The sequence below is a fragment of the Tauraco erythrolophus genome, unplaced genomic scaffold (assembly GCF_009769465.1).
Source record: "Tauraco erythrolophus isolate bTauEry1 unplaced genomic scaffold, bTauEry1.pri scaffold_40_arrow_ctg1, whole genome shotgun sequence".
NCBI classification, from domain to species: Eukaryota; Metazoa; Chordata; class Aves; order Musophagiformes; family Musophagidae; genus Tauraco; species Tauraco erythrolophus.
Window position 1 is genome coordinate 79658 of NW_028238614.1, and position 23457 is coordinate 103114.

The 23457-nt window shown below is 50.8% G+C and overlaps 1 pseudogene across 1 annotated transcript; it reads right to left on the reverse strand.

The window, feature by feature from the left end:
• Positions 1-18748: 18748 nt before the first annotated feature.
• LOC147526004 (acrosin-like) lies at positions 18749-21341 on the reverse strand (annotated as a pseudogene). Its single transcript, XR_015222973.1, has 5 exons — positions 21136-21341; positions 20628-20828; positions 20008-20288; positions 19598-19738; positions 18749-19102 (listed from the first exon to the last, which is right to left on the reverse strand). The product of XR_015222973.1 is annotated as an acrosin-like (transcript).
• Positions 21342-23457: the final 2116 nt, after the last annotated feature.

A 23457-nucleotide genomic window follows, 5' to 3' on the forward strand; every position in this document is an offset into this window, starting at 1 on the left:
CAATGCCGGCAGGGGGCGCTGCACCTGTGCGAACTACCTCTAACAGACGGAAGGGCCCTCGAATTATGACGCTTTGTTCTTTTCTGAGCCGTTCTACCTGGTTTACTGCATGTACCAGTGATAACAAACCCTTTTCAAGATCTGAATACCTGATTTCAGTATCATTGAAGAAACGAGAGCTAAATTCTAGAGGTCTCTCTGGTCCTTCTGGTCCCCGTTGCCATGAATTGCAGTGGGAGTTGTGTTCACTGAACCCACACTCTACATGGATGGGATCCGTGGGGTGGACAGGACCTAATTGTTGGAAAAGTCTTAGCTCTTTAACCAGTGAATCTAATGCAATCTCATGTTGTTCAGCCCATTCCCATGATCTACCCCTTTTGACCAGATTGTACAAAGGAAGGGCAATAATAGAGAAGCCAGGGATGTGCGGCGGCTAAATGCACGGACTCCGTAGATGTGATAGCAGAGTGACCTTTATTATTCTTATACAGACAACTTTTATAGATTATTACTCTAGCCACGATGTGTCCACGCGCCCCTCACCCAGCTGTGATTGGTTACAAACAATAGTGCACGCACCTATTTTAACTTTACTATTGGCTATGCCTAAAAAGGAGCTATTTTTCACCTGCTAAACTAAACATCATTTTCTCACACACTCTATATCATCTTCCCATACTCCCCATGTCAGCTTCTCACACTCCTGTGCTAGCTTCTCACACTCCCTGCACCAGCTGTTCACACTCCCTTTTCTTTCTCATCCTCTTTATCGGTGTTTTCCAGCTTCTTCAATAACACAGGCTTAAATCATCAAGGCCGGGCCCCAACGGCAACTGTGTGTATGATTCCACAATTCCCCTTTTTTGTTTTTCTATGACCATTACTTGATGAACCATACTTTGTACCATCCATTGGAAGCATGACAATAGGCAGGGGATGATTATTACTATGCATAAAAGAACTACTAGTAATATAACGGCTACTTTTGCTAAAGATTTTAACCATCCTGTAATTCCCCAACTCTTGAACAAGCTACCCAACCAATCCTGATGAACCTGAAATTCATTCACCTGATCTTTCAATTTCTGTATTGTCTCATGAATTGATTCTGAGTGATCAGACAGGTTCATACAACACATTCCTTCTAGTACTTCACAACCATGCCCATGCATTAGCAATAAGAAATCTATGGTAGCTCAATTTTGCAGTGTAGCGTGTCTGAAGCGGAAGCTGCAGCATTAGTTTGTTTTGCAAGCCAACAACCCAACTTATTCAGTGTAGTTAACACCTGTGCTGATGTGCGGAAATAGACTCCACAACTTGGAAAGTTGCCCAGTAGGTATGTTTATTGCAGCGCTGGGTGCACGGGGAATCGCTCCACCACAAACGTGCACCCCCGCTGTAGCAGTTTTTCTTGTATTTATACAGACATACTCATAACCCCTTCCCCAAAAGGTCAGTCTCTCCCAGGAGATCATTTCCATAGCCCCCGCCTCAGAATCCGCCTCCTTGACAGGCCTCCTGGTGGTCGTGGGCAGGGGTCTTTGGGATGAAGGCCGTAGGTCTTCCTCGCTGTGTGTTTTCACTTCTTCCCTAAAATTCCTGTTTTGGCTGGGCTTGCAGAGCCAAACCGTTTCCCAGCCTGGCCTGGCCTTGAGTAGACACCTGGTTGTCTCCTACTTGTTATTGCTTGAAGACAAATGTTAGTTCTTGTTAGTCCTTATCTCTCCTCTTTGTCTGTTTTTCTCCCTAGGGGTCACGAGTTACAACCTTGCCATCATTTATTTTGTCTCTCTTACTGGCCTTCTTTTCGGGTAGTTAGTGTTTCAAAGCAGGGATTAGTATTTGATAACTTCTAACAATTCACAGAGCTATTTCACAGGGCTATGTATTTCCCAGAGTCTTATGCCTACTCCTATACCTATCCCCCTGTCAGTGCCACTCCAACTCCTGGTGCAAATATAGAAGCTGCAATGATTTTAGCTGATTCCCAAAATTCTGCTCTGGAATCACACTAGCTATCATAAGCATGCGTGCTTCACCTATTCCGGATGTGTCTATGACTTAGGATCATGGTGGTATGAGGTAAATACATTCCTAAAGTCCCTATAGTACAGAGATCTCCCCTTATATGCGAAGGAATACCCTGCTAAGCTCTATTATAGCCCTGCAGAAGCAGTTACTAGCATTTTGTTTTGGTACAGCCTTGCAGAAGCAGTTACTAGCATATCGTTCCCCTTTTTGGGAGCCTTACCATCTCGACTATGCCCAAGATTCCGCTGAGCAGCAGGGTGTCAATCAGCAGGGTCATCGTGGAGAAGGGAGGCAGGCACAGCACCTTCAGGGCGTCCCCTGTTTATCCACACAGTGTGCTCTGCAGCCTCCTTCCGCTCCGCTCTGAGCCATCCCTTTTACACCCTCAGCAGAGTCTATGACAAAGGCACTGACACGGCGTTGCCGCACGCGTGGCCAGTGCGTGCAACAAGGCTGCCCAGTATGTGCTCTGCTGGCCAACAGCGGTTTTTGTGAATCGCAACATGTTGTTCAATAACAATCCTCCTAGCTTCCTTTTTCAAAGTTACGTGCTCACAACTAAGTCCAGTTTGTAATTCTTTGTCATTAATTTGGTACCAGTCAATTCTTTTCCTTCCAGTAGCTACGGGTGGAATCCATACACCTTCCCATCGGAAAAACACACAAAGCATATATACAAGCAACTTTCACACACGTAATATACCAAACAATGAGAAACATAAAAACAGTTTATATATTAACATGAAATCTTCTATTACGAGTCTGTCCATTTGAACCATTCTCCTCATTTGGCATTTCTGTGATCTCTGCTTGCTCTGATAATTCTTGGATCTCCCCTTCTCTATCTGTAGTTTCAAAAGTCCTGGTTGGCTTTACCTTTCTTGCTGGTAACCAGTATGGACCTGTGGGAAGAACACAAGCACACCCTCTTCCCCATGTAAGCAGAGGCACAGGAAGACTCCCCCTTTTTTGTTTATCAAGCATTTGTTTTAACGTTACATGAGTTCGTTCAATAACAGCTTCTCCCGTAGGCAAATGAGGGATACTGGTAGTGTGAGTCACTCTCCAATCCTGTAAAAAGGCACCATACTGGACCACTGTCTGTCCCAATTTTCTTCGGTACTCCCATGGTTTTCTCCAGTGTGAGCAGCAGCAACAACAAAGGCAGAAAACATATCAACAGTTACATGCACGTATTTAGATCGAAGAAACGAGTGAATATAAGCAATGTCAGTTTGCCATAATTCATTTCCCGCAATACCGCTCGAAACGATCCCAGTTACGATGTGCTGTCTCTCGGCGAAACCGGGGCCACGGGCAGCGGCCAGGCGGCCGCTCTCCAGGCGCGGCCTGCGGGGGGGGCGGGTAGGAGGGAGGGGGCAGCAGCGGCGGCGGGGGCCAGCCCTGCCTCGCCTCAGCCGGGCGGGGGGGCGGAGTGGGGACGACGACCCAGCCGCCCTGTGCCGGCCCCCCCCTTGTTGTTGTCGCTGTTGTTGTTGCCGCCGCGGCTCCGGCCGCTCGCGCTCCGTAACCGCCGCCGCCCCCTCCCGCCGAGGCACCATCAGCTGCGAACGAACCGGCGCAGCGGGGCCCGCCGCGCGGCTCCGTCCCCTCCGGCCGCGGCTCGCTCCGCGCACGGGCGGCTGGCGGGAGCGCCGGTGTACCGACATCGTTGGAAGGGGGGGAAAGCAATAAGTCTGACTTTCGTTCGGGCCCTGGATCACAAGGATGCCATGGTGGCTTTTCCAGGCCGGCAGCTCCGCACAGCTCCTCTGCCGGTGGGGCCGCGGGGGAGGAGGGGATGGGGCTGCTGGCTCTGCCGGTGCCAGCGGGGCTGCTGGCGCTGCCGGGGCTACCGAGGGAGGCTGACGCCGATGTTCCTTCGCCCTCGCTCTCTCCCTCCGCGCCCTTCAGCGCCTCGAACACAGCACGCCAGGCTGTCGGCTGTCACTGCACGGCAGCATCCCCACGGGTGGCTGCGTCCCAAAGTTTAACGTCTATAGTGTCCCAAGTCCTTATCATGTATATATTTGAAGAGTTTGCCTCCGGTACATGGGCTGATACCCAAACCAGGAGTACCAGGAGCTTTATCAAGTCAGAACTGTTAATAGTGCCGTTCTGTTTCTCTAGCACTTTTGCCAACACCTTAAGTACAAACTTATGTTCTGTTAAAGCCGTGCTTCCCATTGTTCCCAGTCGCTTACCTCCTCCCGTTGAGGCAGTTGTCGCTTATTTTTTCTGTCTTTAGGTTCTTATTTCTTCTTTCTTTTGGTTCCTAATTCTTCGTGTCTGTCGATATGGAAGACCCCATTGTCCCTGGCTGCTCACCTGTATCCTTCAGGTGTCACTGGTCCAGACTCCAGCTCTCATACTCCGCTGTTAATTTCGGTCCGGGCCGCTCGGCTCTCCCCGCCGCCTCCTCCGCCGTTTCGTTCAGCCAGGCGCCGCCGCCGATCGCTCTCACACCGCGATTCCAAAGCCCGTCAGTCGACTTGAATATCAGGTCCCTGTTCGGGCGCCATTTGCGGCGGCTGAATGCACGGACTCCGTAGATCTGATAGCAGAGTGACCTTTATTATTGTTATACAGACAGCTTTTATAGATTATTACTCTAGCCACGATGTGTCCACGCGCCCCCACAGGGATGTGCTTGCGCCAATAGCTTAAAGTCCCGAGGACCTGTTGTAGTTCCTTTTTGCTAGTTGGTTTCTGTCCTTGTTCTATTTTCTCCAAGATGTCCGGGGCAATGGAGGCTGCTCCTTTAAACCACCAGACACCCAGGAATTTTACCTCCTGTGCCGGTCCCTGGTGCTTGGAAGGTGGAATGTCTAGTCCCAACGCTGTTAATTTCTCTTGCAGATGTTCCATGGCTTGTCGGACCTGTTCCGGCTCCTCCCCCCCCCATCAGTATATCATCAATGTATTGATATATTGTAATGCCTGGAGGGTTAGGAATTTCTGATAAGACCTTCGCTAGGGCGTTGTGGGCAATGGTGGGGGAGTGTTTATATCCCTGAGGCAATCTGTTAAAAGTGTATTGTATTCCCTTCCATGTGAAGGCAAACTGGTCTTTTATCATTTTCATGTAGCAGGATCATAAAGAACATGTCTTTAATGTCAAGGGTCGCCAACCAGGGATGAGACGCTCCCTGGATTTGGGTTACCAACTCTGCCATGCTCGGCACCGCTGCTGTTGATGGGGCCGTGTTGGCGTTCTATAATCGACTGTAAGTCGCCACTGTCCGTCTGGCTTTTTTACTGGCCACACTGGCGAGTTATAGGGAGAATGTGTACGGGTGATGATACCTCGTTTCTCCAAGTCAGCGACCACCCCGTCAATTCCTGAATGTGTAGCCGCAGGCAAGGGGTATTGTTTCACATTAGTGGTTTTGGAGGCTGGCAGAGGTATAGCTACTTCCAGCAAATTTATATTCTTAGGTCTGTCCTGCCCGGCAAAACTCCATACCGACCCATCCGGGAGTTTCCACACCTTACCATACAATAGGTCAAATCCCAATATGTTGTTTTTTGCAGCTCCTACCAAAACATCGGCTCGGGTTCGTGTCTTTTGCCCCGGGAGCCACAAGGTAATTTTTGCCAGGGGGCATTTCTTTATGACCCCGTCTATTCCTGTATAGCTTATCTTGCGGTGGCTTGGTTCTACATTTAGATGTTTTGCGGTTTCCTTGGTAATTACTGACATTTGAGCACCCGTATCGATAAGAAAGTCTGTATAAATTTTTCTAGGACCAATTGGGGTGCTAATAATGGGTTCGTGCCGTTTAGTCGGGAGCCATTGTATAGCCAGGACGCCCCGGAGAGGGTGACTCACAGCCCTCCCCGGGGGTGGGAGTTTTTTTCCGGCGAGCCATTTAGAGTGATTAAGTCCTGGGAAGGGGCAGCGGGTACCGCTCTCCCTGGCACAGGCTTTCGCCCAACTGGTCTGTCTGTTTTTTGTTCTAAACTCCGCTCCGCCAGCTCCACCAATGCCCGGAGGTCGGAGGTGGCCATGCCATGGACAAGCTGGCGCGTTACGCCCAGAGCTAAAGCTTCGCGCCATAAGGTATTTCGTTCAGAGTTAAATCGGGGCTTAGACTCCGAATTGTCTGTGCTAGCATGAATTTGGCGGATTCGCCGGAGGGGGTCCGGGGGAACGGAGGTTATCTCGACCCACCCCATGCGGCGCCCGTAATTAACCACTTCCTGAACAAACTCAACCCAAGTAGGTATATGAGTTTGTTCTCTAGGTGGTTGTGCCGCGGCTGCCGCGGCATTCATGGTGCGGTTCAGGGTTATGCAGCCCTGGGCTTCCGCTACATGTGTTTAGAGGCTATCGGGGAGACCGCGAATAAAAGGAGTTAATCGCTCAGGGTCGATGGGAGCCGCCATCGGGGAGCGCCTGGTTAAATCTCTATCATACATGGCCTGTATGCACGCCGCCTTTTGCACAGAAGCCGTCAAATCCGAAAATCCCTCCGTTTTAATAACTGGTTCCCCTCTCTCCCTTGAGTTTATGCCTCCGGTCCAATAAGCGACCCTGGCAGTTAGCGAGTAATTATGGTTACCCGGGGTGGTGGTCAAAAATACACCAGGCCCTCAATATCCTTCTGCTTCCTCTTCGCTTAACATGATCTTGTCCCCGCCCGTAAGGGACACTCGCCAAACATATTCCGTCTCTGATTCTCGCGAACGCCTGGAAAACTTTTCTTGTAATTTCTCCAGCTCGACTGGTGACCAGGGAATCGTTCGTGTGACGGTATTACCGTTCCCGTTCCCGTCTCCGTCAGCGGCTGTTTCCATTTTAATTAGCGGTCTGACTCGAACCGGTTCCGGGGCAGAGTCAGATTTCGCTTCGGTACCGCTGCCGTCACACCAACCATCCCCCCCCACATCTCGGGGCACTGAGGGTGCACCGCGGTACGGCGGTGTTGGATTGAATGGGGAGATGGCATCCTTCCCATTCGGTCCAGCAATTTATCCAGCCTCGCCTGCAACCACTTTTCCCTTTCGACCCCTACAGCCAACAGCTTTTCTAATAGTACGTTTTCACTCAGAAGTTCTCTCCCACATTCCTCTAATGTCTCATTTACACTTAAAAGCTCTCTAACACGGCTCTGGCCTTGCCGCGTGTCTCCTTTTCAAAGGCTAATGACGCCTTCAGCACCTCATTCTCCGATTTCAGAACCTCGTACTCCACATCCCTAATTCCAGGCGCCTGGAAACTTTTAATTTCCTTTTGGGCGCAAGACAAACACGCTCCCAAAACCGCACACACAACTCCTTTACCCTTTCGGATTTTGAGCCCCCTTTGGCTCTTGCACTGTTTTATCCGCTCCGCAACCTTTTCCTCATCCTGCCAAAACTTCTGGGCCCGCTCCATCCCCGCCGGGGATGGCGCACAATTGTGCTCCTGCAGGAGTTTATCCGTGGCAATATCCTGCCGACTACGCCAATTTTAAAATGTTGCGAATAGAGGGGAAATGAAACCGGCCCTAGGGCCGACTCCGAATATGCAAGACAAGCGAAATCGGGAGGGGGGCACGAACAAGGACGGTTTATTTACAAGAGCAACATTTACAGGTTCTGTTTTGATATTGCCTTTGATAAACGAACTGCAGAGCTACGGCTCACAGCCCGTCTGTTGCAGCCCAGTTACGTGGCAGAATAAGCCCGTTAATGCACAAACTGCATTAGCAAGCAAAACACACCCGGGACAAAATACCAAATACACCGGGGACGGAACCAACAAAATACACCCGGGACAAAATACCAAATACACCGGGGACGAAACCAACAAAATACACCCGGGACAAAATAACAAATACACCGGGGACAAAACCAACAAAATACACCCGGGACAAAATAACAAATACACCGGGGACAAAACCAACAAAATACACCCGGGACAAAGTAACAAATACACCGGGGACAAAACCAACAAAATACACCGGGGACAAAATACCAAATACACCGGGGACGAAACCAACAGAATACACCCGGGACAGAAAATATCACTCAGCATAGACTGAGGCAGAGAATCTTACCCACGAGGCGTCCTAACGTGGGGGGGTGGAGAGGGGAGCGAATTCCTCAATCGGTCCGTCGGTATGGCATCGAGTCTTCTCCTATCCCCTTTTTGGGGTCGAAATCGGGGGCATATTTGTACCCAAGATCTACATTACGTCATGCGTGTGGGGATGACTGTAGACAAGCTTATCGCTCCTGTTAATGGCACAAAGTCCATCCATTTCCACCACGCATGGGTGGAGGTAACAGCTCATTCTGTCCAGGGCGGAAAAATGGAGGAATGAGACCACCGGGCCCCCACGCAGTTTCACACTCCTCCCAGACATTAACACCAGATATGGATCTAGTGATAGTTGTTCCCTTGCCCTGTTATCGACAAAGAGCTCGCAGGCATCCTGCTGCAGGCATGGACATGTCTTACGTGACTTGGACTTTGTGCAGGGACTGCACTCTTCTACAAGGGGTAGGAAATAGTTCAAGTGAACATATGACAGCGTGGGAGACCTCACCTGAATGAAGATTTGCCCTTAGCCATTGCATCTGTAAACCCATCTGCCTCGTGCTGAATGAGAGGGAATGCACAGTGACACAACTGCAGCAGCATGGGAGTGGGTGGTAAATGTCTGGGGCACCTTGCAGCATGAGAACGATGGATTCATCTGAGGCAGAAGCATCTCAGTGTTGTATCTGTGTACTTGTAACAAAAAAATAGAATAAGTTGCCAGATTATGTGAAGGACTAGGTAACTCACAAAAAAATATATGGCCAGCCACTGAGAAAGGAAGCTCTTTCCTTAGTGTATCAGTATCAGCTTAAATGCTTAAATCCAGAAATAAAAAATTCCACCTGCTCCACTCTGAGATCCCTATTTCCAGAAAGAAGGGCTGCGAACAAAAATTTCTCCAATCAGAATCTGGTCTGTATGTGCTCTTTCCGAAGGGGAAGCACAAACCACAGACATTAGGGCCAGTACAGCTGTGCTCACAGCTGAGTGCAGCTGTGGAGCGCCACGCAGAGGAGATGGAGAAGGCTGCGAGAAGAACTTACAGAGCTCCTGTCAGTCCTTTGTGAAGTCTGAAAGGACTCCTGTTGCAAGTGTGGATGCTGCCAACGTAAGCAGATGGATTTATTCCAAAAATCCCATTTTATAGATGAGCTCAGCTAGAAAGTAGCAAAGAAAGAAGATGCATCGTAAACACCTTCAAATCTGTGTCCTAAGAAGGAGCCTGGGGCTGCAAAAAGCAGTCTCTGAAAGGTGAGCTATCCCTCACACCTCATGTGACCAACACCCCAGGAACTAGAGAGCCATACCTGCTGTCTCCTAACAAAAAGAGTGGGAAAGGAGCACAGCACACAGCCTGTACTCATTGGCAATGATGTATCTCAGTGCTGAATTAAGTTCTGCACCCTCTGCTGCAGCCTCTGACTCCCAGGAGGGCTCACAAATAGTTCTGCTGCGGCTTCCAAAGAACACGAGGTCCCTCTGCCAAACTGTCAGCTACAAAGACAATTAGTGCAGGAGGAGCAAAGGTGTGGCTAAAGCAAACACTTGCATTGCAAACCAACAAAGAGGAGGGTTCTTCACCCACTGTGGAATTAATCTGTGTTACTGACATTAACTTACAAAACCCACAGTGGGTGCTGAATGTTCACATGGCTCCAAAACGTGACTTGAAAAATTAACTGAAGAAAAGTTTATTGAGGCTTTTTCTACTTAATAGTACAAAAATGTCCGAGATACTGTTGGAGGCAGGAGAACGGACTAGAGAGCCCTTTCCTCTTGATCCTGGTTGGCAGGATGTTCTTAAAACTGGTAAACTAGAATTTAGCTGAGAAAGTTGGTTAAGTCAATTTTCATTTGAAGAAAACAGACGACCTATTTCGGTGATTTATGGTGCTGCAGAGATGGGCTGGCACCTATGGAGGGCAATCCTGGGGACTGCATTTTAGTAAGACAACAGTTGTCTCTCTTGCTACAGAATAGCTGCAAAAAGACAGAGAAATCTCATCCAGTTCTTCAAAGAAAAGTAACGCCTTCTCCACAAGAGATGGTTCAATTCTTGGCTCATTGGTTTCAGCCCAGAGTTGCTCCAGTCACAGAAGTGACTGGAGGTGTTCAAGGCCAGGTTGGACGGAGCCTTGAGTAGCCTGGTCTAGTTGAGAGGTGTCCCTGCCCATGACAGGGAGGCTGGATTAGATGGTCTCTGAGGTCCCTTCCAGCCTATGCCATTCTATGATTCTACGATTCTATGAAGTGACTTTTCCTTCCATCTTCATTGCAGTGGCCTTTGGTACCACCTTACGTTGGCTCTCGCTGTGTGATATCTGGAACTTGGTGTCACCACATAACAAAGAAAAGTGAATCACATCAATGGACTACTGAGATAGATGGAACAAAAGCCTCCTCTATACCACGATATGCATCAAAGCGCGGGCTTAGAAAACTTGCAAATGAGTGCCCAAAGGAAAAGAGGAAAAAGGACAGAACTCAATCCCATTCAGAGGGTAAGTTGTGAAGAAACATCTGGAAATTGTCATCATGACAATTTGATGACAATGCACAGGCACAGACAGATCAAGGAAGAGTTGTTTCCCAAGACTCGCAGAGGAAAGGAGGTGCTGACAGACAGACACAGAGTCAGAGGAACAGAACTCAGCTCATATCTAAACCTGTCTGCTTCGGCCCTACCGCGAGAAGGCAGGAGATGGGCTGGGCCAGCTTCCAGGCTTGGATCATGTGCACGATTTACTCTGGGCCAACTTGAGCCTGATCCTGTTTGGCTCACGTGTGCTGCCTGTCTCTGCCCTTCACATGTACGCCAAGCCTAAAAGGTACAACAGTGGGAACACAGACCTGGATGACTGTCACCTTTCCCAGAGAGCAGGCTCTATGCTAATTGTTGCTAATTAGCATTAGCGTAACAGTGTTTCATCTCTGTCAAACGATCCCATGGAAATGCTTTCCAGAATGTTCCTGTCCATAACTTTACAACTGGCATATTAAGCAAATGTTTTGCTTTAGATAGGAAAGCTGAGAAGTTTGCTAATTACTAATGATACCAGGAAGTAATTGAACAAGAATCATAGAATCACAGAATGGTTAGAGTTGGAAGGGACCTCAAAGATCATCTAGTTCCAACCCCCCTGCCATGGGCAGGGAAACCCTCCACTACACCAGGTTGCCCAAAGCCTCATCCAACCTGGCCTTGAACACTGCCAGGGATGGGGCATCCACAACTTCTCTGGGCAACCTGTTCCAGTGACTCACCACCCTCTGAGTGAAAAATTTTTTCCTTATTTCTAATCAAAATCTCCCCTCTTTCAGTTTAAAGCCATTTCTCCTTGTCCTGTCACTACACGCCCTTGTAAAAAGTCCCTCTCCAGCTTTCCTGTAGGCCCCCTTTAGGTACTGGAAAGCTGCTATAAGATCACCCCGGAGCCTTCTCTTCTCCAGGCTGAACAGCCCCAACTCTCTCAGCCTGTCTTCATAGCAGAGGTGTTCCAGCCCTCGGATCATCTTCGTGGCCTCCTCTGGACCCGCTCCAACAGCTCCATGTCCTTCTTGTGCTGGGGACTCCAGAGCTGAACATAGTATTCCCCGTGGGGTCTCACGAGAGCAGAGTAGAGGGGCAGAATCACCTCCCTTGACCTGCTGGCCACGCTTCGTTTGATGCAGCCCAGGACACGGCTGGCTTTCTGGGCTGCCAGCGCACATTGCCCACTCACGTTGGAGAGGTGGGCCTGTGAGAACCTCATGAAGTTCAAAAAGGCCAAGTGCAAGGTCCTGCACATTGGTCGGGGCAATCCCAAGCACAAGGACAGGCTGGGCAGAGAATGGATCGAGAGCAGCCCTGAGGAAAAGGACTTGGGAGTGCTGGTGGGTGAGAAGCTCAACATGAGCTGGCACCGTGCGCTGGCATTTCCTTCATAGCACTGTCACCCTCCAGCAAACATATCGATGTACTTCATCTCAATATTGTGACATCCAGGTTTCTGACACAACGCACAGAACTTCAGGGTTTATTTACTGATATAATTTATACCCTTTTCCACATAAGGGTAATTAGCATGAGCATCTCTATAGAAGCATGTTGGCAGTGTATACCGAGAGGTTGTACAAGTAAAATATTTTAACTGAAGGCACAATGAAGGACTTACACTGCAGACAAGAACTAGACTGTTCTGATCTCCCCTTTCTGTAACGGTTTCAGAGTAGCTGTCTCAGTAATCTCTGAAAAACATGTAGAATCTCTTCTTACCAAGGTGCTCCTCCTCGTCCGATCTGAATTTTCTTTTCCTGCTAGGTCTTACAGTTGAATCTGTCTCTTCCACAGAAATGGTTGAAGACTCAGTTCCTGAATTGGAGTCTCTCTGTTCTCCCTCTGATGTATTGAATTCATAATTAACAGTCGTATTCCCCTTAAAAAACATCAAAACAAAAAAGAAAAAACACCAAAGATCACTCAATGTTTTCTTGTAATCACTGTAGGGACAAAATAACAACAATTCTCCTCTACTCCAAAAGGACATCTAACAAGTGTTGAATGCTGCCTAGATGCTTTACATAGTAAGTGTTTTTAACTCAGAATTAAGGTTGCCACATTGAAACTCAAGCTCTTAACAAGATGTCTTATTAAGCAAAACATGAAATCAGAAAGCTACACCATACAAAGTTAGGGTCCGTGTCCTCACAGCCGGAGCTTTGCCCTCAGTTATCAAACCAGCTGTAAGGAACAAGCCAGAACAAATCCAGGTGCATTCGCTGTTACCAACACGTGTATCAGTAACGACAGACCTGGCTCAAACGACTTGACAGAGCTGTGTGATGAGGCTACTGCTTTGTCTTGTTTTTCATTGACCACCTCACTCCTGGCACGCTTGCGGTATCCATTGGCTGTCCATCCTGGAGAGCACGGCAGCTACTTACCAGCAGCTGTGTGCTCCTTCAGATGCTTTGTCTGCACACCCTTTGCACTGCAGGTGTAAGCATGCCCAAGCGTTCAAACCAGAGACTCCTCACCTTAGTAGGACGGTGGGGGTACCTTAGAACCCCTCCCTTCACGTGCCACATATGGGACAGCAGAACTGCTCCATGGCACTGCTTGCCTTTGGGCTGCTCACACAGAGGGTCGCCTTCCAGCAACCTCTGCCCAGATGCACCAGCAGCTTTTGACTGGCAGTTCCCTGGCTAGACTTGTGTTATCAAAGCATCTACTAGGAGGTGGCCGAAATCTTCTTGGACTCCACACGCTGCCCGTGGACTTGCTTCTCCAAACAATGATTTTTACTAGACCATTTGGACAGTGTATTTATACTATCTCTCCATCTATCTGCACCACCACACTTGATGACTCCTTTGGAATGATCTGCTGTCCCAAACATTGATCTCAGCCTTCTGAGACAAGAAGTTATTGGATTGTGACTTCCCATCATTCACACTGATCCTCATGTCCTGGATGAAAAAGCAGCTCATGATGAAAGTGAGAGGACAAAGATGCACTGTGTGAAAAATAGATACTAGAGTATCAATGGCATGATTGGCCAGTGGCTATTTATATCCTTACACCAACATGTGATCCTGGCCACAATCTGGCCATCTTGGATGAGCTTCTCTATAAACAAAAAAAAAATAGAATAAAAGACACAGATTGATATTTGCAAGACAGGAAACTGGATGATCAAGCCTGGGGAGGTCAACCCTTTTTCAACACACATAAGCATAACTCGCTTTGCTTGTCCTCTGTGAAGAAGAAAAAAGTACCTGCATTACGCTGTAACACAAAAGGAAGTCCTTGCATTTTGACTGCAGATCTTTTGATGTTTGATAAGCCAGGGCCTCCAAATAAGGTGCAGTTTCCGCTGGAATTCTATAAAGAATTCACAGGAAGTACTGTAGTTCTCTTTAATAAGACATCTCTGCGGTGCGGCCAATTCCAAAAGGCACCTTAGTTTTTCTCGTTCATGAAAGGAAACCCAGGACTGCAGAAAGCTGCCTGGGACAAAAACGCGGAGCTGTTTCCCAGTGTTTTCATAATACTAAAGAATCTCTTTTTGTCCAAAGAAAAATGTAGGCTCCTTAACTAAAACAAACTGTGGTGAAGTCAAGCAAAATAACTTATACAGAAAAACCACTCCACTGATGAGGACACCCACTGTGCTGCTGCCCTGAGACCTCACTAGAATGACAAAACTGCCCGTTTAATGTTCAGTGGCTCTTTGAAACAGACATGCACAAAGCGCATTACTTTCACTTTCTCAGGCAGATCACTGACCAAATTTACATCCTTCGCTCCGCAAGTCCATAAACCTGCAGCTCATTCCTACAGGCTCCTCCGCTGCCCCGTGATTTCCGTACGCGACACTCACCTGGCAAACGCTGCCGTGGGCGCAGGTGGGAGCTGCAGGACGGGCACAGGCAGCCAGAGGGTCCGCGTGGGCGGGTGGGGAACACGGCAGCGACGCTGCAGGAATTCACACGCAGTTATCAGACTGCCAGGGCTTGTGTTTGCTGTGCCGCGTTCCATCGCTTGCTTTGATTAAACATTTCAACAATCACACTGGAAACTAAATTCCAGAGATGCATTACTAGCTCCCAAGTGATTTGAAGATCAATTTATTTGTTTTAAAAAATATTTATTCTAATATATGTGCACATATGTTAAAAAATACAGAAGAACAGAAGAACTGAATAACTGAGCTTTAGTTAGTTCAAGGAAAGTGTCACTATGTTCTGAGTTTCAGAAGTTTTAGGGAAATTAAAAAAAAAAACCAAACCCCATCTGTCAAAAAATAACCTATCACGTGATTTTTCCAATTCAAGGTAAGGGTAAGGAAAAGAACAATAATTTGCTTCAACTTGTCCTCTGAAGAACAAAAACAAGTGAGACTGAAAATTTTAGCAGAAACATTTTAGACAAAAGGAATGAGCCAAGACTTTTGTACTGTCTAGTCTTCAGTGCCTAAAAAAAACAAACCAAACAACATGAAGTTAACCAAGAAAAAAAAAATACAATATGAAAATAGTATGAGCAGAATGAAATATTCTACACAAAACTTTTGACTGATCTTGGACTTTAAAACTTAACCTGGGAAAACATGAGACCAAGGCCCAGTATGCTACTCTTCGACCAGTTCTCAGTGCTTTGGTGTCATTGTCCTGGTTTTGCTTCATTAAAAATAACATCAACGTTAGCCTGACAATGACCAGTTGTGGAGAAATGTTTTTCTCCGCCCCCTTTAACCTCAGCAGAGAGGCTGTCTGGGAAGTCACCAGGGGACGCTCAAAATCTGGAGGAAGGACAGGAACAGCAAACAGAAAAGCATTTTGCTTTCGAGGTCTTTCTTCCTTTTAGGCTTTACACTTTCCATCTAATTCTCACTTGAGACATACACATGACAGAGCATTGTAGAAAAATGTTTACAAGTATGACTTTTAAATATCTTTTTGAAAAGCAAGTGCAGAGATATTTTCCTACCTGTTGGACAGCAGGCTGGCGAGGGCTGCGCTGAAGGTGTGGAGTTGCTGCACGTTGGCAGGGACCTGGCAGCAGCTTTAGGCCCTTGATCGGGTGGCAGGACAGCGGTGACGGCCCGGACCGTGTAGGTGACCTCTGTCAGACAGCGCCGTGTCGGACAGGCAGCTTGTTTGGAAGAGCTGGGGAAGCTGCAAAGCCTGGAAGCAAACCCAAAAGAACTCTGCTTCATGACAAGTCATTGAATTTGTAAAAAAAAAATTCAAAGCCAGCTCTTTTCTAGTCAGCTCAACTAGTTCATTTCAGACCAAAATATCCCAAGTTCTGCCGTTTTGTTCTTTCCTAGATATTCCTTTATTTTTCTCTGGGTCAGTCACTCTTTGATGAAATGGTAGTTGCTCTTACTCCGTAACAGCTCCATTTCTGTTAGAGCTGTTGGTGACTTTGTTGAAACGCTGACAGCAACACCGAGAGCGTCTGTCCTCATCAAATTCCAAAGAGAGCTACTGCGTTTGTGACTTTCCCACAGTGCTGTATGTAGCCACGCTAATTGTAAAATTCAGGAGAGTTTCCACCAACAGGGTTTATCTAGCAGCCAGGCTTTCTCAGATCTGTAGTTCCCAATTCCCACTCTAAAGGAATTTTTTAAAAAACCCAACCCTTGCATGGACGCAGCCAGGAGGAACCTGGCCGAGGTGGATCCACAATGGTCGGGCTTGGAAAAAGGTCTTCACGAGACCCCTCCGACCTGCCTGACTTCACCTGCGCCACCTCACCCATCCAACCCACAGGGGACCACCTCCTTTGGGTGCTCACCCCTTGCCCCCAAACCCTCCTAGCTGCAATTCTCCAAGGAGCAGACCTTCCTGCCTTTGGGCTTCCTGTCCCCACAACCTCTCCGCTGGTGCCGGAGGTGTAGATGTACCTGGCCTTGGAGTTGGCGGTGACACCAGTGCAGTAGTGGGAGCGAAGAGGCTCATTGGAGGTGGCCTCGATGGCGGGCAGCAGTGCCTCAACACCTGACGTGGGCGATGTGGAGCTCAGGTAGAAGAGTCACACTGAAGGGCCAGCAGCACCTCCTCCACGGCAGCCTGGAGATCTGTGGGGCAGGAGAAAAGGGGGACACGGCCCCGGTGGGGGTCCCCAGATGGATGAGCACCCAAGTGGGGTTGTTGTACTTGGAATGGCATGACACAAAAACCCATGGTACAGGGAGAACAGAAAAGCTTGGGAGATGAGCACAACAAGTCAGAGGAGCACACCTCCTCCTGGAGGTGGCCAGCTCTAATTGCCACATTGCTTCCCAGTAATGACAGGGGGAAGAGAGTCAGGACAGCTGCAAAAAGTAAATGAGACTTCTCAAAGGAGAAAAAAAGGAAAGAGAAAATAACCAAGATCTTTTTACCATGCTATTTGTGACAAGAGCCATCAAAACATGAGAGTCGGTGACAGACAGTTGGGGAGAACTGCTTACAAAAGGCAGGCCATTTCCTCCTGGTTGTGGAAGATGCAATGACATCCTTGGAGCTGCAGCCTAGGCTGGTGAGCAACAGGAAAACATCCCTTGCTTGAGAAGTGTCCCTGCTGCATCCCAAACCGCACTCCTAAGCCTTCCTGCTGTCACTGCTCGTAGCCTCTTGCTGCTCCAGCCCCAGTTGCCCCACACTGGAACCCTATCCCAAACCCACCAGACTTCCAACTGCCCCCCCACCTCCAACTAACCCAGTTCAGCCTTAGAGCTGCCCTCAGCTGTGGCTCAGGGACACCTCTGACCAAGGCAGTGCTGGGGTGGCAGCCCGTGGCCTGGGGAGATGGCCGAGCTGCGAGGCGTGCGGGGCAGTGGACCCTGTGCTCTGTGCTGGACGTTCAGGCTGAGGCAGGTGCAGATGTGGCTGGCAGGGCTGCTCCTCCTGTAAGGGCTGTGGCTGGTGGGGCTGAGCCATCAGGGGGGCTGCAGCCACGTGCCATCCACAGGGCTGGGGAAGGGTCGCTGTCCTCTTGCTCGGGAGCCAGTCCAGCCTCACCTTCGCTCGTGAATTGCACACGCACAGCGCTCCCACCAGTAGCTGGCCCTGGCACTGGGTGTTTCCAGCTGCTTGGTCCCTGGGACCTGTGTGCCCTTCTGCCGTTGCAGCAGCCAGGCCTCTGGACCCAGCCCCGCACCGGCTACAGCGTGGGGCCACACAGAAAAGGATTTGGGGTGGCTCCCAAAAAGAAGGTAGCACGGACAGTGGCGATTGGGTGCAGGGCTCAGTCATCAAGCAAACACACCAGCAGTTTGCTTCTGTGGGAATGGCTCCCTGATCCCTCCTTCTCCCCATTTTCCATGCTAACACATCCCCCCTCACCTTCCTTGACTCCTCCCTTGCTGCGCCCCATCTCCTCCCAAACAAGGGACCCACGCCGGTTATTTATGGTCCCTGACTCCCGGGTTTGTCAAGCCTGGGAACAGACTAGGGGGTTCAGGTGCTGCTAGCTGGGTCACCTGGGGCTTCCCTGGCATTACTGATGAGGTTTCCTGGGCACTGCTGTCCCTGCCAGATTCCTCTCCCCAAAATGACCCCAACTCTTCCTTCAACCATCTGGGAAGTGTGACCCCCTCTCACATCAATGCCCCTTAACTCTCCGTCGGATCTGGCTGTTCCTTACGGCACTGTAACTCCTGCCAGCTTCTCACTCTGTTTGCTGTGGTCAGACATTTCTCTGGTCGTGCTCCGCAGTTTCCCACGCTCTGTTCCGTGAGCTCAGCCGTACGCCCGGCCCTCATCATCAGCTCGTCTGCCTTAATGCGTACGCGCAAAGTTGTCTGCATGTCACATGGTTTTTTCCCATCCTCTGCCTAGCCTCCATGTGCCAGTCTGCCCCATCCCACGGTGGCTCTGAGCACCCTCCTCTCTGCCCTGGCGCTTTCAGCCCTTCGGAGTGACTCTTGCCCTTTGTGCCCCACCTGCAGCCCCATCCTGCAGGTGCCGGCCGTGGCAGTCCTTGCCTCCCCCAGGAGACTGAACTTGACAGAAGCGAGGTTTGCTGAGAAAAGTGGCAATTTATTTGAAGAACAAAGTCCCCTTCAGCATTCGTGTGCCCTCAGAGGAGAGTGGGCAGGACAGAGCAGCCCTTTGCCACTGAGGCTGCCTTTGGATCAGCAGGCGTTGCCCCAGAAGGACGTGGTCGTGGTCGCCTGCAGCCTGCCCTGGATCCTGTTCATGCAGGGCTCAAGCCCTTTTTCCCCTTAGGGCCTGCAGGAGCTCCTGCACCCAAGTAAAGAATTCCACCAGCTTCTGGAGTGGGAAGGGGCAGGAGCTAATTCTGCCCGATTGTGTTGGTGCTGATGTTGGTCTTGGCCTCTGAAAGGGGGCAGAGGGGGTGAGAGGATGACTCCACACCCGTGATGTTGGAGCTGGGTGCAGTCTCATCTGTAGCAGGATCCAATCGTAAAAGTGCTGGGTGGAGGTGTAGATTCCGGGCCGTCTGGCTCTCGCACAGCCTCTCCCCCAGCTGGTCACGCCAACGAGCCAGAAGTAGTCGGCATTGTTGTCTTTGCAGACGAGAGGACCACCGCTGTCACCCTGCAGCGGAGGAGAGAGGAGTGAGGTGGTGTTGGTGGCCACCGTCAGCACTAGGGTTGGCCGTCTTCTCTCCCCAGCACCTGCCAGCGCTGTATTCAGTGCCCAGAAAGGCTCTGCTCGGGTGCTGGAGCCTACGGAACACTGTCTGGGAGGGGGTGGTGGGTCTGTAAGGTAGGGCTGTCTCCCCTCTCTGCACGGCGATCTGGGATGTGTGGTAAGAGGGATTGGGATCTGGAGCTGTGGACTGCCAAGAGCAGTGGCTGGGCTTTCTGGGCAGAGTCGCGGGCTTCTGGGACAAGGGGGGCACTGGGCAAGGACCTGCAGCTGGGGAAGGGGAGGTGAGCCCCAGAGCTGCGGGGACCCTGCAGTGGGAGGGTGACTTGCCGGGCAGAGCACGTGCCGGGGCACGTTTGGGCTGGGACAGGGCTGCCGGTGCTGCTGCTGGGGCTTGGCTTGTCACCAGGCCCCAGCAGTGACAAGGTCGCACGCTCCTACCTGGCAGGTGTCGATGCCGCCCTGCGCGTAGCCAGCGCACAGGTTGTGGCTGTGGATGGCCCCTCTGTACCACTGGCTGCTGTTACACAGCCTGGTGTCGATGAGGCCTGACCTTGGCCTCCTGCAGGACATCAGTTGATCCTCCAGCTGTGAGCACAGAAAGCAATTAGCACCCAGCAGCTCCTTGCCACTTCTCCTCCCCCATCCAGGCAAACCCCTTCCCCAGGGCTTGGCTTTGCATCCTGAAGGCACCTGTCCCAGGTTTCCCTTCCGTCTGGCTTTGGGGAATGGCTCAGGCCCATCTCTCCAGAGGCAAACGTCCCCCCAGCCTGGCTCCGGCTTTCGCCTCTGCGGTCAGGAAGCCCAACCCGTCTGCCCAGCGTGCCAAGCTTGCGCTCAGGGCACGGCGCTTTTGGGGAACTCACATCTCGCAGTCGTGGCTCCCCAACCACTGACGTAGCAGGTGCTCAGCTGCGACACTCTCAGCGAGGCGTCGGGCACGCAGGCGAGCTGGACGTAGTAGCCGCACTGCACGGGCTGGTCCAGCTCCAGCAGCGCGATGTCGTTGCGCTCCGTGACGTTGCTGTAGTCTTCGTGCACCAGCAGCCGCCTGATGTGGCGCACTTGGGTCTCGGGGCCCGGCTGAGTCAAGCGGGTGGCCCCGACCACCACGCGCCACATGCTGATGTGCCTGGAAGGCGGATGGAGAGAGGGGTCAGAGGGATCGGGGCCATGTGCTGCAGCAGCCCAGCAGTTCCCTGCCTTCTGCTTCCCACGGGAGAGAGGAAAGCAGCGCACGGAGGCTGCGACTGCCCTCGCACGCCTGAGGCACAAGGGCTGTGGAGCTGGAGGAGTCTAGGAAGCCGTGGCAGGAGCCCAGCCTTCTCCTGAGCCGTCTCTCAGCCGAGCTCGGGAGTGCCCAGGCACTGGGTGGACCGCAAGGAAAGGGGATGGGAGGAGCACGTGGTGCGGCGGACAGGGCACCTGCTCTACTGTGGTGGGGCTATGCCCGTTCCCTGGTCCTCCTTACCTGGCCTCGATGAAGCAGTGGGCTGCCGTGAGGACCCACTGTGAGCTGATGAGGGACCCTCCGCATATGTGCCCCGTGCCTCCTTCCCAGGGGTCCTGGATGCTGACGATCCAGGGCCAAGCCCCGGGCTGGGCATCTCTGCCACCCACCACGCGCGACGTGCCGTAGTAATAGTCCACGGGCCGGAGCCCGCAGGTCGTTCTGTAACAGAAGCTCGTTACTGCCCTGCTCCGCGGCTTGCTGCTGCTCAGGCTGAAGGTCAGCCGTCTCCCTCCCCACCAGGCGTTGCAGGGACAGCAGGAACCCCGTGGGACGTGCGTCCGTCCGCCCCTGTTCCTGCTTTAGCCCCGCAGAGCAGCTGTGCCAGCCGCCTGGGTGCTGGCGAGGAGCCGAGGCTCCCAGGTGGGGCTCGGCAAGCCGTGGCGTGGCCACGGGGGACACGTGGGCCCCCTCCAGTGAGCCCCAGAAGGGTTGCCCAAGCTCCCTGCCAGAGCCTCGGGCCACTTACCCGCAGGTGTCCCACGCGCCGTGCGCGGGCCAGCGCAGGGCCAGCAGGACGAGGACGAGGAGCAGTTTCATGGCTGCCAGTGCCACGTGTCAGCTGCAAGAACTGAGGGCAAGTCACCACCAGCGCAGCAGCCGCCGTAGTGCCTGCCGGGCTCCCCTTGCCCACGGTGCCCTTGGCCCTGGGGCTGTGATGTCACAGAGCCGCTGGTTCCGGCAACGGAATGAGGCAGGGTGGGCTCCTGGGGGGAGGGGCAGGAGGGCAACATGGGGGCTTCCAAGCAGGATGGTGTAAGGGATCGTGAAAAGTTGAGGCACGAATGTCATTTGGGTGCACTGACTGAGTGATTTCCACTGATGAAGTAATGTTGTACTGATCGGTTGTCGTGGCTGAAGCCGCTCGCTCACCCTCCCCCACACCCCAGCCATGGGGAAGGGAATTGAAGGGGAAAAGGGAAAGTGACCCGTGGGTTGAGATAAGAACAATTTAATACTTTAACACTAATATATGAATATGTACGTATATGTACAATGATAAATATGTACAAACGAGTGATGTACGATGTCATTGCTCACCACCCCTTGACCGAGGCTCGTCTCATCCCGAACTAACGATCCCAAAACAGGTAAGTCCCGACACCGCAATCCCGGACGAGCGAGAGGCCCAAACGCAGAGCAAGAGAGAGAGAGCGCACTCCGAGAGTCGGAGAGTGAGAGCCCCGGAAAAGCAAAGGCCCTTCTTTCCGACTGTCCCTCGCTTTTATACTGGGCATGACGCTGCGTGATGTGGAACACTAATTGGCCAGTTTGGCCTCAATCCGAAGTCTAAGTACAAATCATAAGGAGAGTCATGGACCCCCTGTCCCGGCCATGCTCCCCCCCATCCTGTTGTGCTCCTCCTGCACACTGGCAAGAACACGGCAAGATGAAAAGTCCTTGAGGCCTCAGTGCCAACCACAAACATCAGTGCGCCATCAGCGTTCTTCTGGGAGCAAGTCTCAGACTGAAACCAAACCACGGAGCTCTTCTGGCTGGTGAAAAGAAGAGCTGACTCTGTCCCAGCTGGAACCAGGACACGTTTTCTATCTTAGACTGAAGGAAAACTCCTGGCTTAGTTTTAATATAGAAGGAAAAGATGTCTGCAGGAGAGGGGGGGAGAGAGAGAGAGGGAATCGTATGCCTGGACCAAAATTACATACGGTGATTCTCCACGGGCAGGTCTGTGCGGGGAAAAGCACGAGGGCTCCTGTAGGTAACACAGAGGATCAGCTCCCGGAACGGAACGAACCGGCTGCTGCTTTTATTGTTTTAATGTAGCTCCAGAAACGCAGACAAAGAGATGACGTTTAGGAAGGAGACATTGCTGTATTCGATAGTGCGCAGAATCGGACACTCGGGGGAAGTGCCCAAAGCGAGTGCAAAACCAAACAGAAAACTTCCCCTATTTACACACAGATGTGCCTGTCTTGCTTACGTGGTCCGTGCATCGCACTAAATCCCACCTATCCACTACATCTGCATAATGCTGCGTTGCAAATCTACACTACCCGTGCGTGGGGGTCTCGGGTTTGGGTTTGGGTTCCCTCATTCTCAAGGTCCAAAGCATCATTTTTAGCCCATCCTTTTTGTGCACAAAGCCTCCCATTTGGGGCTGAAATCCTCATTTTCAGAGTCCAAACCTGTCTTTCATTACCCATAGTCTTTTTTTAAGGCCCCGAGTTTCATTCTTAGGGTTTAAATCCTCATTTCTAGGACAGAAAGCCTCTTTTTAGGGTCTAAACCTACATTGGTAGTGTTCAAAACCTCATTTTTACTTTCCACAGTTTTAGTTTTGGCTTCCAAAGCTTCATTTTTCTGGTCCAAAGGCTCAGTTTAAGTCTGCAAAGTGTCATTTTTAGAGTCCCACGTTGCTGGTTTAGTTTCCAAAGCCTCATTTTCATACTCCAAAGCATCATTTTTAGGATTCAGCCAGTCATTTTTAGGATCCAGACAGTCACTTTTAGGATCCAAGCCACATCTTGAGTGTCCAAACCCGTATTTTTATCGTCCAGATCCCTTTTTTAGGGCCCAAAGCCTCATTTTTAGAGTGCAAAGCTTTAATTCTAGCGTTGAAAGCCTCATTTTTTTTTGGTTCATACTTTCCTTTTAGAGTACAAACCCTGACTGACAAGTTCCAAGCTTCGCATTTAAGATCCAAAGACTCATTTTAAGAGCCAAAGCATCATTTTTAAGACCCAAAGTCTGTTTTTGAACATTCAAAGCCTCAATTTTAGACTTCAAAGCCTTGTCCTATATGGTTTAAAGGTTCACAACACTGGGACTCGTG